Source organism: Ascaphus truei, chromosome 1 (assembly GCF_040206685.1).
Source record: "Ascaphus truei isolate aAscTru1 chromosome 1, aAscTru1.hap1, whole genome shotgun sequence".
NCBI lineage: Eukaryota > Metazoa > Chordata > Amphibia > Anura > Ascaphidae > Ascaphus > Ascaphus truei.
Window position 1 is genome coordinate 433,943,909 of NC_134483.1, and position 13,752 is coordinate 433,957,660.

Here is a 13,752-nt window from a genome sequence, read left to right on the forward strand (position 1 = left end):
TTCAAGCCTAATTCATTTTGATCAAAAGAACTCAGGACATCAGACAAAACTGTGACATCACCCTCCCAAAAATAATGTCATTAATGAAACGGCCATAGTAAACAAGGCCCGCCCCCAGTTCGGCATTTTGCCAAATGGATGTTTCTTCCCAATAGCCCATGAAGAGATTGGCATAACTGGGGGCAAACCTCGTACCCATAGCCGTTCCACAAATTTGCAAATAAAATAAATCCTCAAAAGAAAAGTAATTGTGCGTCAAAATAAATAGGTTTTATGTTTGGGCACTGGCGATTGGCCTCTGGTTGCTCCGGTGCCACTCCTCTTTGAATAGATGAGCCCATAAATACCGAGCCCTCCCCCTAGTTGATATTCCCTTTGAGAAAGTCACTGTCGTGATGAAACGCGTCAGGGCACGCTACCACGACACTACGTCATCACGCAGTGCGCGCTTTATGGCCGGAGAGCGCATGGAGCTGATCTGAGGCTGAAAGAAACTCCTAATCGCACTGACGCTAAGAGACATTGCTTCCAATCATCTGACAACTGCTGGAGGTGAACCGGAGGGACTATCTACCATCTGATGTGTTCCAGGACGGTGTGGCCTTGTTGGTGGTGATTATATCACAAACTGCCTTTTTATCTTGTACTTTTGTGAGTGTTCTTAATCCCCTTGTCCTCTTTTTTATTGATTAAATGTACTGTTTTACACTATGGGACGTGCGCTCTCTGTTCTTCTCTTTCTATAGTCTTCCTGTTGGAATTGGTTATTCCTTCTGAGAGCAGCCGTAGATCCCTGAGCAGCATTTCCAATTACATTTGAATTTCTATTGGACTTGTACTAGGGTTGGACTTTATTCCATTTTTTGTCCCCTTTTCTTCCCTGTTTGTTATATGTTATTATTATACATTGGCATGTGTTTTTATATTTTTTACACATTTTTAACACTTTTTCACATCTATGGTTTTCTCTTTTTATATTGTTAGATTGATAATTTAATTTTATATTCACCAATATTATACACAATATCTGCACGGTTTAATTTACTTCATTTTATTTTGTTTCACGAGTGGCGCTACTGAAATCTTTCTTTCATATATATATATATATATATATATATATATATATATATATATATATATATGTCATTTCCCAGAATCCCTTGCTGCAGTGGAAGTGCTGTATGCTGGGTGATAATCGGGAAAGGCGGGGTTGCAGACCTGCCTAAGACATGCAGATGAGCATACAGTTGTATTTGCATATTTGCTTTCCTGTGGAGGGTTTTTGTCACTTTTTTTACTCACCATAACTTAACTCAGTATTATGGTATAGCCTATCCCATAGCCTCTTATGCATATCCAGTTAAAATCAACCCCACACTGATGAGACCCATCAAGGTCGAAACAGCTGTCTGTGGGTGGTTTTCTGGGTATGCACCTTAACCCTGGCTGTGCTCAAAGCTGTGACCATGCAGCAAGCTTAAGCCTATAGGAAACCATGTTAAAAATGGTTTTTGAGGCAAAAAGTGACACTGTGTGCTCATTTGCATGTCATTTCCCAGAATCCCTTGCTGCAGTGGAAGTGCTGTATGCTGGGTGATAATGGGGAAAGGCGGGGTTGCAGACCTGCCTAAGACATGCAGATGAGCATACAGTTGTATTTGCATATTTGCTTTCCTGTGGAGGGTTTTGTCACTTTTTTTACTCACCATAACTTAACTCAGTATTATGGTATAGCCTATCCCATAGCCACATATGCATATCCAGTTAAAATCAACCCCACACTGATGAGACCCATCAAGGTCGAAACAGCTGTCTGTGGGTGGTTTTCTGGGTATGCACCTTAACCCTGGCTGTGCTCAAAGCTGTGACCATGCAGCAAGCTTAAGCCTATAGGGAACTATGTTAAAAATGGTTTTTGAGGCAAAAAGTGACACTGTGTGCTCATTTGCATGTCATTTCCCAGAATCCCTTGCTGCAGTGGAAGAGCTGTATGCTGGGTGATAATGGGGAAAGGCGGGGTTGCAGACCTGCCTAAGACATGCAGATGAGCATACAGTTGTATTTGCATATATATATATATATATATATATATATATATATATATATATATAACGGAAATAGCCGTGTTAGTCCAGTTGCGATAGTGCAGAATAAATTAGTTTTTCAGGATTAGGTGATACCTTTTTTATTTGGACTAACAATTAATGTCATATGACATGTTTCCAGAGTTTTCCTCTCTTCCTCGGGTCAGCAATACTGATATACAAAGGTTTCCACGACTTAGAGAGGGATTGGGGTAAAAAAAAGGAAGAATAAAGAACAGAGAGGCACAGAAAGGGTGTTAAAACAGAGATAAGGAAGGTGAGATTTAGGGATGGGGGGGTGTACATCCACAGAAGAACAGAAGGGGAAGAGGATAATCGAACTTACCCGGCTGCACGAGTGTACATAGAAAACCCAGTCGGCCCAGTACATCATCAGGACAGGGTAGTGCCGAATCTAATGTACGAGGTATTAGTGGGTCAGAATTTCCCATGCTTTTGGGAACTGTGGGAAAGAAAGTCTGATTGTGTCCAGGATGTACCCTTGGTGTCTGAGATCCCCGATCCAGTAGACCCTGGTTCTCTGTTAGAGGGTATGGCAGGTGAAGGACATGTGGTTGATGACCCCCCAGAATTAGATTTTTAGGACTTAGTGGTTGCTCCCGTAAAGTTTGCCTCTGCCAACTAGACGATTTGATGCTAGTAAACACTAAGGCCACCGTAGTGAGCATAAATGGGGTACCAGTAACCCCGATGTTACGCCATCACCACCCTACTTTGTCTACAATAATTACTTATTGTATAGGGTAGAAAGAGAAGACCTCGATAGATTAGAGCAGCTACTGGTGCCAAAGCCCTTTAGAAGTCAGGTATTGGACCTGGCCCATAGCCATATCCAGGGGGACACCTAGGGGTAAAGAAAACCACTGATAGAATAAAGGCGTGATTTTATTGGCCAGGTCTACACAAAGAGGTAGAACATTATTGTGAGACATGTCCAGAGTGTCAAATGATCTCACCAGTAAAATCGTTCCTTAGTCCGTTAATACCCTTGCCCATTATTGAAGTTCCTTTTGAATGTATTGGAATGGATCTGGTAGGCCCGTTACCTAAGTCAGCACGGGGCCATCAACACATTCTAGTCATTGTAGACTATGCCACAAAATATCCGGAAGCGGTTCCCCTCAGGAATACATCCACTAAAGTCATAGCCAAAGAATTAATGTTGTTGTTTACTCGGGTCGGGATCCCCAAGGAAATATTAACGGACCAAGGAACCCCTTTTATGTCCCGGGTTACGAAAGAGCTGTGCAGATTGTTGAATATCAAACATTTACACAACTCGGTCTATCACCCTCAAACCAACGCCCTAGTGGAGCGATTTAACAAGACTCTTAAACATATGTTGCGGAAGGCCATAGACCGAGATGGTAAAAACTGTGACTTTCTCTTACCGTATTTATTGTTTGCCGTGAGTGAAGTTCCTCATGCTTCTACAGGTTACTCCCCTTTTGAGTTGTTGTATGGTAGATACCCACGAGGAATACTTGATATGCACAAAGAGACCTGGGAAAATGAGTCAATATCCCACCGTAGCATAATCGAACATATTTCACAGATGCAGGATCGCATTGCAGCAGTGTTGCCGAATGTGCAACAACACATGCAGCAAGCCCAGAATTCACAGCAGAACTCTTATAACCGGAATGCCAGACTTAGGGTGTTTAGGCCGGGGGATAAGGTGTTAGTGCTGGTCCCTACAGTAGAATGTACATTTTTGGCCACCTGGTGGGGACCCTACGAAGTCCTTGAAAGAGTAGGAGAGGTCAATTATAGAGTTAGCCAGCCCAGGAGGCGGAAGCCAGAACAGTTATATCATGTTACTCTCTTAAAGCCCTGGAAATAGAGGGAAGTGTTGGTTACTGTAGTTCAGACTGTTCCGTCTAGGGATCCTTCTGTTCCTGAAGTAAGAATTGCTGACACCTTGTCTGGCCCTCAGAAACAGGAGGTAAAGGAGTTTCTTGTGCGCAATGCCAGAGTTTTCTCCACTGTACCCGGGAGAAACTCGGTTATTGAGCATAACATCCATTCAGAGCCTGGGAAGGTCATACATGTTAAGCCCTATAGATTACCTGAGGCTAGGCGACAGGCCGTTAAAGAGGAGGTACAGAAAATGTTGGACCTCGGCGTAATCGAGGAATCATTCAGTAACTGGTCGAGTCCTATCGTGCTGGTTCCAAAACCGGATAGCTAGATCAGGTTCTGTAATGATTTTAGGAAACTAAATGCAGTCTCCAAATTTGATACATACTCTATGCCCCGGGTGGACGAACTGATAGACAGGGTAGGTGATGCCCGATACTTAACCACCCTTGATCTGACTAAGGGGTATTGGCAGGTACCTCTAACACAGGCTGCTAAAGAAAAAACTGCGTTTTCCATACCAGGTGGGCTATACCAATATAAGGTCCAACCCTTCGGTCTAGATGGGGCCCCAGCAACCTTTCAGAGATTGAAGGACCGGGTGTTGAAGCCCCATATGGACTATGCCGTGAGCTACTTGGATGATGTGATCATTCACAGTAATGACGGGGACTCTCACCTGGAAAAGGTACAGGCAGTTCTAGACTCCCTGGAGGAAGCGGGTCTGATGGCAAACTCTGCTAAGTGTGCCATAGGTTTAGAAGAGACCAAGTACTTGGGGTATACGGTTGGTAGAGGGCTTGTGAAACTGCAGATGGAAAAGCTGAAGACAATTAGGGAGTAGCCGAGATCACTAACTAAGAAACAGGTTAAAGCCTTCCTCGGCCTGGCCAGTTACTACCTTTGCTTTATACCAGACTTTGCTCAACCCCTCTGTCCGACCTAACGAAAGGGAAGAGTTCGGTCATGGTGAAGTGGTCTGACCAGGCAGAGAAAGCTTTCCAAAGCTTAAAAGACGCCTTATGTGCCCATCCCGTCCTGATCCCCCCGGACTTCACCAGGGAATTTCAGGTTCAGTGTGACGCTTCCAATGTAGGGATAGGAGCGGTCCTGTCACAAAGAGTCGGAACGGAGGAACACCCCATCATATATATTAGCCGAAAGCTAACTCTCCATGAGAAGAGATATGCCATAGTTGAGAAAGAGGGCTTGGCCATCATATGAGCATTGGAGACTCTAAAATATTATTTGTTAGTGAGAAAATTGCTGACTTGTACCTATTAAATAAACCCTCTTGTGCACAAACTCTAAGTTTTCCTGTCTTTGATCTGGAACTGAGACATCACAATATATATATATATATATATATATATATATATATATATATATATATATATATATATATATATAATCCAAAAAACAGCCGTCACTCCACTTGAAAGAAACCAAAGTTTGGTGCTTATCCCATAACACAATAATAGACCATACGATACCGGTTGAAGCACGACATCAAGGGACAGCACACAGGTAAGTAGATCACAAGTTCATTGAATTGAAAAAGAGACACAAAAACCATATATATATATATATATATATATATAGTGAATAAATGAGAACAAGGCACTCCGTCAGGTAGATATAGGTGGGTGCTAATCCTATATAAATCAAATAGGCTATACGATACCGTGTAAGCAGATATCAGAGGCAGCACTCCAGTGGATAGTCAAAAAAAAGGTTGTTTAATGTGACATATAAACCAATGTCACATATATGTATATGTCACATTAAACAACCTTTTTTTTGACTATCCACTGGAGTGCTGCCTCTGATATCTGCTTACACGGTATCGTATAGCCTATATATATATATATATATATATATATATATATATATATATATATATATATATATATATATGTAGAGGTATCAGTACCGTGTTAGCCGAGCTTCAATAATCAAAAAATAAATAGATGATACCGTTCTGTGGCTAACGAAATGCTTTTATTTGTGCGAGCTTTCGAGATACACTGATCTCTTCTTCCGGCGATGTTATATATATATATATATATAACAATCCACCCCAGCAGGAGCAGACACAAGACAGCACGCAAAGGTAAGTGAAAAAACCTATATTCAGAAGTAAACACAGCACAAAAATGACCAACGTTTCGGTCCTCGTAGGACCACCCTGAGGAAGGTCCTACGAGGACCGAAACGTTGGTCATGTTTGTGCTGTGTTTACTTCTGAATACAATTTTTTTCACTTACCTTTGAGTGCTGTCTTGTGTCTGCTCCTGCTGGGGTGGATTGTTTTTTCTAAGATTATTTTTATAGGACATGCACTGCAACAGTTTTTGTGTATTTGGAGTGCCAGCTGCCCCCCTTGTTTTTTATATATATACATATATATATATATATATATATATATATAAATATATAAAAAAAATAGAAGAAAAAGAAGCGCCAAATCCTAGTGCATTACTGTGCAAAATTGATATATTTAATTCCCAAAAATCTCAATAAAATGAACTCACAAACATAAAACAAATAAAAGCATGTTATGAGATATACTCATGCTCCAAGGACCAGGAAACACCGCTTCGCTGCTGTGATAAGTCCGTGACACCACTGGATCCAATGCTGCCTTCGTTGCTCACCGCCTGCAGGAACTAACGTCATAGGCACTCCGCAGTAATCTCTCCCAGGGTACACCACCAACGATGATCTTTGGTTCCCACCGGGGATGGTAGATGCGGCACACCAGCAGATGACGTCACACGGATGGTAGTGAATACCGGATCGGTATAATGTCCAAGCAGTTCTAAAGCAAGTGTCTAGAAAGATACACTGCACTCCTTCCCTACGCGTTTCATCAGATGGACTGACTTCTTCAGGGGTTGGGCTCTGAGTGTGTAGTATGACATATATATACACCCACGAGTCCAATTAGCTGGATTGAATAACAGGCAAAAATTGTGTAGGCAATCTGCATAACTAGATAATCTAAATGTGTACATATGTGAACACCTAATAATAGATCTCCACAGGTGGATATTTGCCAATACACAATGACATAATACATAAATTAATAACAATAATAACTATATTAATATATTAAAACAAACTTACAATTGATGTCCTTACTTAATTATACGGACCATAAGGTATATCTAGGGATATCAAATACCCCAATTAAACTGATTATACAGAGACGATCATAGTATACTAACTAACACTTAATAGGTGATGGCTTGAGGAGGGTAGATCTAATAACCAACATTAATGATGAAGAGTTGAATAGTTTCAGAACAATTGGTTCTTAATATGTTGATATAATGAATAAATAGCTGAATATATCTGATTTAGCTATGAATGGATCTAAAAATCCATCATTGAAATGAGCAATAATCTATGATAAATTATTTTTGTATTAGCAAAAGAATTGTATAGCAATAATTGGTAATGAGTATAATAACTAAGCTTGCTTATGTAATACCCCATTCCTAAATGGCTAATGTATTTGCAAATTTGCAGAAATTCCTCCAAAAAGGGAAATCTTATAGATATATTAATCTCCCTATATAATAGAAACAGCGAGGAAGAATGCAACATGAAAAAGATATTGAGTGAACTCAAATGATATTCCAAACTAGATTTAGTAAGGAGTTTAGAGATAAATGTGGAAGTTTAGACCGGACATGTATCCTAGGCCACATGTATGTCCAGCCTAGCAAGATTGCATGGTACAGCCAATCCCCCGACACTCCCCAATACTAATAAAAATGAATGAAAAAAGGGGGAGGTGTTGTGATTCATTATGTGTATAATAATATTAAATGAGACTGATAAAGTGTGATAATAATCATTTGTGAATGAGCCCAAAGGGGCACTGTGATCAAATTAATATGTGATTGATATATAGTTATGTGCATGACTATTAGTGGATAGTATATAGAATGAAATACCCCACTACATGTGATCAATATTATAAATAGTGATGTGAATCTCCATATAGGTGTGAAATGTTGATATTCTTTAATTGGTGATCACGAAGGGAACATGTCAAGCATGTTCAACCCAGACCTCCGCGATCGCCCAACCTGTGAAGAATGAGGTTCAAACAAATGAAAAGGAAAAAAGTGGGGGGGGAAGAGAGTTTACAATATGGGCAGATTGAGATTTAGATAACTGTGCTGACATCGATACAATCATTCAAGCCTTCTGGACTAAGTGTATTCTTAATCTTAGAGAGACATACTGGATCTACGAATTGAATACACTTATCATTGATTATTGCTCATTTCAATGATGGATTTTTAGATCCATTCATAGCTAAATCAGATATATTCAGCTATTTATTCATTATATCAACATATTAAGAACCAATTGTTCTGAAACTATTCAACACTTCATCCTTAATGTTGGTTATTAGATCTACCCTCCTCAAGCCATCACCTATTAAGTGTTAGTTAGTATACTATGATCGTCTCTGTATAATCAGTTTAATTGGGGTATTTGATATCCCTAGATATACCTTGTGGTCCGTATAATTAAGTAAGGACATCAATTGTAAGTTTGTTTTAATATATTAATATAGTTATTATTGTTATTAATTTTTGTATTATGTCATTGTGTATTGGCAAATATCCACCTGTGGAGATCTATTATTAGGTGTTCACATATGTACACATTTAGATTATCTAGTTATGCAGATTGCCTACACAATTTTTGCCTGTTATTCAATCCAGCTAATTGGACTTGTGGGTGTATATATATGTCATACTACACACCCAGAGCCCAACCCCTGAAGAAGTCAGTCCATCTGATGAAACGCGTAGGGAAGGAGTGCAGTGTATCTTTCTAGACACTTGCTTTAGAACTGCTTGGACATTATACCGATCCGGTATTCACTACCATCCGTGTGACGTCATCCGCTGGTGTGCCGCATCTACCATCCCCGGTGGGAACCAAAGATCATCGTTGGTGGTGTACCCTGGGAGAGATTACTGCGGAGTGCCTATGACGTTAGTTCCTGCAGGCGGTAAGCAACGAAGGCAGCATTGGATCCAGTGGTGTCACGGACTTATCACAGCAGCGAAGCGGTATTTCCTGGTCCTTGGAGCATGAGTATATCTCATAACATGCTTTTATTTGTTTTATGTTTGTGAGTTCATTTTATTGAGATTTTTGGGAATTAAATATATCAATTTTGCACAGTAATGCACTAGGATTTGACGCTTCTTTTTCTTCTATTTTTTCTATGCAGGTGGAGAGGGAGGTCATTGTACCCTTATAAAGAAGCTGCCTGTTTTTCCTGTCAGTGCTTTACTTACTCCCAAAATACTGGACACATTTGTTTGGACTCTATAGGACTATCTGCATTGAGCAGTTAAAGGAAGGTTCACAGCACAACTTATTTTATTTTCATTTTTGAGTTTTGCTTATTAGATATTGATTTATATGCATTTTTGGTATATATCCAATTTTTATACAATATTTTATTAATTATATATTTTCAATAATATTTTTATATTCAATTAACATTTAGTATATACCATTATTTTCTGGCATTTCATACAATAGCGCAGTCCTTTATTGTACCTATTGCAAATATATATATATATATATATATATATATATATATATATATATATATATATATATATATATATATATACATATATATATATATATATATATATATATATATATATACATATATATATATATATATATATATATATATATATATATATATATATATATATATATATATATATATATACATATATATATATATATATATATATATATATATATACATATATATATATATATATATATATATATACATATACATATATATATATATATATATATATATATATATATATATATATATATATATACAGTGCTCGACAAACCCGGTCGCCCACTCGCCAGGCGCGAACGGAAATTGGCCCGTGGCCAGCTACTTTTTCCCCCTGCTCTGCGCAAATTTGAAAAAAATTTTTTAAAAAAATAACAAAAAAATATCCTCCTGGCTGATTGGCCAATTGGTCGTGACGCGGAATGGAGCCCTTCTCTGCAGGGGTAATGGCTTCTCCTCGCGCGCGCGGTCCGTCTCCGTCTCCTGCCCGCGCTTCCCTCCTCATCCCCTCCAGTCTCCGCTCCTGTCGGGCAAGAGATAACAGCAGGGGATTTCTCCCCCCATCTCCCCCCCCCCTGCCCCGCTTGCCCTCCGGTTCTGCTCCTGTCCCTGTGGCTGCTCGCGCGGGGCAGGAGATGACAGCGGCCGATGTTCCCCCGTCCCGGTTGCCCTACGGTCCCCGCTTTCCCCCAGTGCCAGTGGCTGCTCCCGATGCCAGCAGGGGTGTTCCCCTCGGTCCCCGTGGCTGTCTCCGCTTCCCCACCCCCACACAAATGTAAAAAAATAAATAAATAACAAAAAAAATATCTTCCTGGCTGATTGGCCGTGACGCGGTCGTGACGCGGAATGGAGCCCTTCTCTGCAGGGGTAAGTAATGGCTGCTCCTCGCGTGCGCGGTCCCTGTCTCCTGCTCGCGCTTCCCTTCTCATCCCCTCAGTCTCCGCTCCTGTCCCCGTGGCTGATCGCGTGGGGCAGGAGATGACGGCAGGGGATTTCCCCCCCACCCACTCCCCCGTCCCGCTTGCCCTACGGTTCCGCTCCTGTCCCCGTGGCTGCTCGCGTGGGGCAGGAGATGACAGCGGGGAATGTTCCCCCCCCCCCCCAAACCTGCTTCCCCTTTGGTCTCCGCTCCTGTCCCCGTGGCTGCTCGCGCGGGGCAGGGGATTTCCCCCCCCTGTCCCGCTTGCCCTCCGGTTCCACAGAGTGTGTGTGTATGAGAGTGTGTGTGTGTGTGTGTGTATGAGAGTGTGTGTGTGTGTGTATGTATGAGAGAGAGTGGTGTGTGTGTGTGTGTGTGTGTGTGTGTGTGTGTGTGTGTGTGTGTGTGTGTGTGTGTGTGTGTGTGTGTGTGTGTGTGTGTGTGTGTGTGTGTGTGTGTGTGTGTGTGTGTGTGTGTGTATGTGTGTATGTATGAGAGAGAGTGGTGTGTGTGTGTGTGTGTGTGTGTGTGTGTGTGTGTGTGTGTGTGTGTGTGTGTGTGTGTGTGTGTGTGTGTGTGTGTGTGTGTGTGTGTGTGTGTGTGTGTGTGTGTGTGTGTGTGTGTGTAAGAGAGAGAGAGAGAGAACGTGTAGGACACCAAAGGTACCCCCCACCCCACCCAGTCAGTCATCCCCCCACCCCACCCAGTCAGTCATCCCCCCACCCAGTCAGTCATCCCCCCATCCCACCCAGTCAGTCATCCCCCCACCCCACCCAGTCAGTCATACTCCCCCCCACCCAGTCAGTCATCCCCCCACCCCACCCAGTCAGTCATCCCCCCACCCAGTCAGTCATCCCCCATCCCACCCAGTCAGTCACCCCCCCCACCCCACCCAGTCAGTCATACTCCCCCCCACCCAGTCAGTCATACTCCCCCCCCACCCAGTCAGTCATACTCCCCCCCACCCAGTCAGTCATACCCCCCCAGTCAGTCATCCCCCCATCCCACCCAGTCAGTCATCCCCCCACCCCACCCAGTCAGTCATACTCCCCCCCACCCAGTTAGTCATCCCCCCACCCCACCCAGTCAGTCATCCCCCCACCCAGTCAGTCATCCCCCCATCCCACCCAGTCAGTCACCCCCCCACCCCACCCAGTCAGTCATACTCCCCCCCACCCAGTCAGTCATACTCCCCCCCACCCAGTCAGTCATACCCCCCCAGTCAGTCATACCCCCCCACCCAGTAAGTCATACCCCCCCCACCCAGTCAGTCATACCCCCTCAGTCAGTCATACCCCCCACCCAGTCAGTCATACCCCCCCACCCAGTCAGTCATAACCCCCCCCACCCAGTCAGTCATACCCCCCCCCCCCACCCAGTCAGTCATACCCCCCACCCAGTCAGTCATACCCCCCCCCACCCAGTCAATCATACCCCCCCACCAAGTCAAACATACCCCCCCACCCAGTCAGTCATCCCCCCACCCAGTCAGTCATCCCCCCATCCCACCCAGTCAGTCATCCCCCCACCCCACCCAGTCAGTCATACTCCCCCCCACCCAGTCAGTCATCCCCCCACCCCACCCAGTCAGTCATCCCCCCACCCAGTCAGTCATCCCCCATCCCACCCAGTCAGTCACCCCCCCCACCCCACCCAGTCAGTCATACTCCCCCCCACCCAGTCAGTCATACTCCCCCCCCACCCAGTCAGTCATACTCCCCCCCACCCAGTCAGTCATACCCCCCCAGTCAGTCATCCCCCCATCCCACCCAGTCAGTCATCCCCCCACCCCACCCAGTCAGTCATACTCCCCCCCACCCAGTTAGTCATCCCCCCACCCCACCCAGTCAGTCATCCCCCCACCCAGTCAGTCATCCCCCCATCCCACCCAGTCAGTCACCCCCCCACCCCACCCAGTCAGTCATACTCCCCCCCACCCAGTCAGTCATACTCCCCCCCACCCAGTCAGTCATACCCCCCCAGTCAGTCATACCCCCCCACCCAGTAAGTCATACCCCCCCCACCCAGTCAGTCATACCCCCTCAGTCAGTCATACCCCCCACCCAGTCAGTCATACCCCCCCACCCAGTCAGTCATAACCCCCCCCACCCAGTCAGTCATACCCCCCCCCCCACCCAGTCAGTCATACCCCCCACCCAGTCAGTCATACCCCCCCCCACCCAGTCAATCATACCCCCCCACCAAGTCAAACATACCCCCCCACCCAGTCAGTCATAACCCCCCCCCACCTAGTCAGTCATAACCCCCCCACCCAGTCATACCCACCCAGTCATACCCCCCACCCAGTCATACCCCCTCCACCCAGTCAGTCATACACCCCCACCCAGTCAGTCAGTCATACCCCCCCACCCAGTCAGTCACCCCCCCACCCAGTCAGTCATCCCACCCCCCTGCCCAGTCACCCCACCCAGTCAGACAGTCAGTAATCCCCACTAAGTCAGTCAGTATTCCCCACCCAATCACCCACCCAGTCACCCCACCCAATCACCCACCCAGTCACCCCACCCAATCACCCACCCAGTCACCCCATCACCCCACCCAGTCACCCCATCACCCCACCCAGTCACCCCATCACCCCACCCAGTCTCCCCATCACCCCACCCAGTCACCCCATCCCCCCACAGTCACCCTCTCTCCGTCTCTCACCCTCTCTCTCTCCCTCTGTCTCTCCCTCTCTCCCTCTCTCTCTCCCTCTCACCCTCTCTCTCACCCTCTCTCCGTCTCTCTCTCACCCTCTCTCGGTCTCTCTCTCACTCTCTCTCCGTCCTCTCTCCATCTCTCTCTCACCCTCTCTCCGTCTCTCTCTCACCCTCTCTCCGTCTCTCTCTCACCCTCTCTCCGTCTCTCTCTCACCCTCTCTCCGTCTCTCTCTCAACCTCTCTCCGTCTCTCTCTCACCCTCTCTCCGTCTCTTTCTCACCCTCTCTCTCTCTCTCTGTCTCACCCTCTCTCTGTCTCACCCTCTCTCTGTCTCACCCTCTCTATGTCTCACCCTCTCTCTGTCTCAAAATCTGGATCTGGATATTTTATTTACCCTGTATATCTTAACTGCCCTATACTACACCGAAATAACCTATACTGCTTTCTTCCAGATCTGACTCAAGCTTCACACAGAAGACATTGGAATCCCCCGTAACCCAGAAGACAGGTAGGGAACACATCCACTCCAATGTATAACATTGTGGGAATGAGGTACCT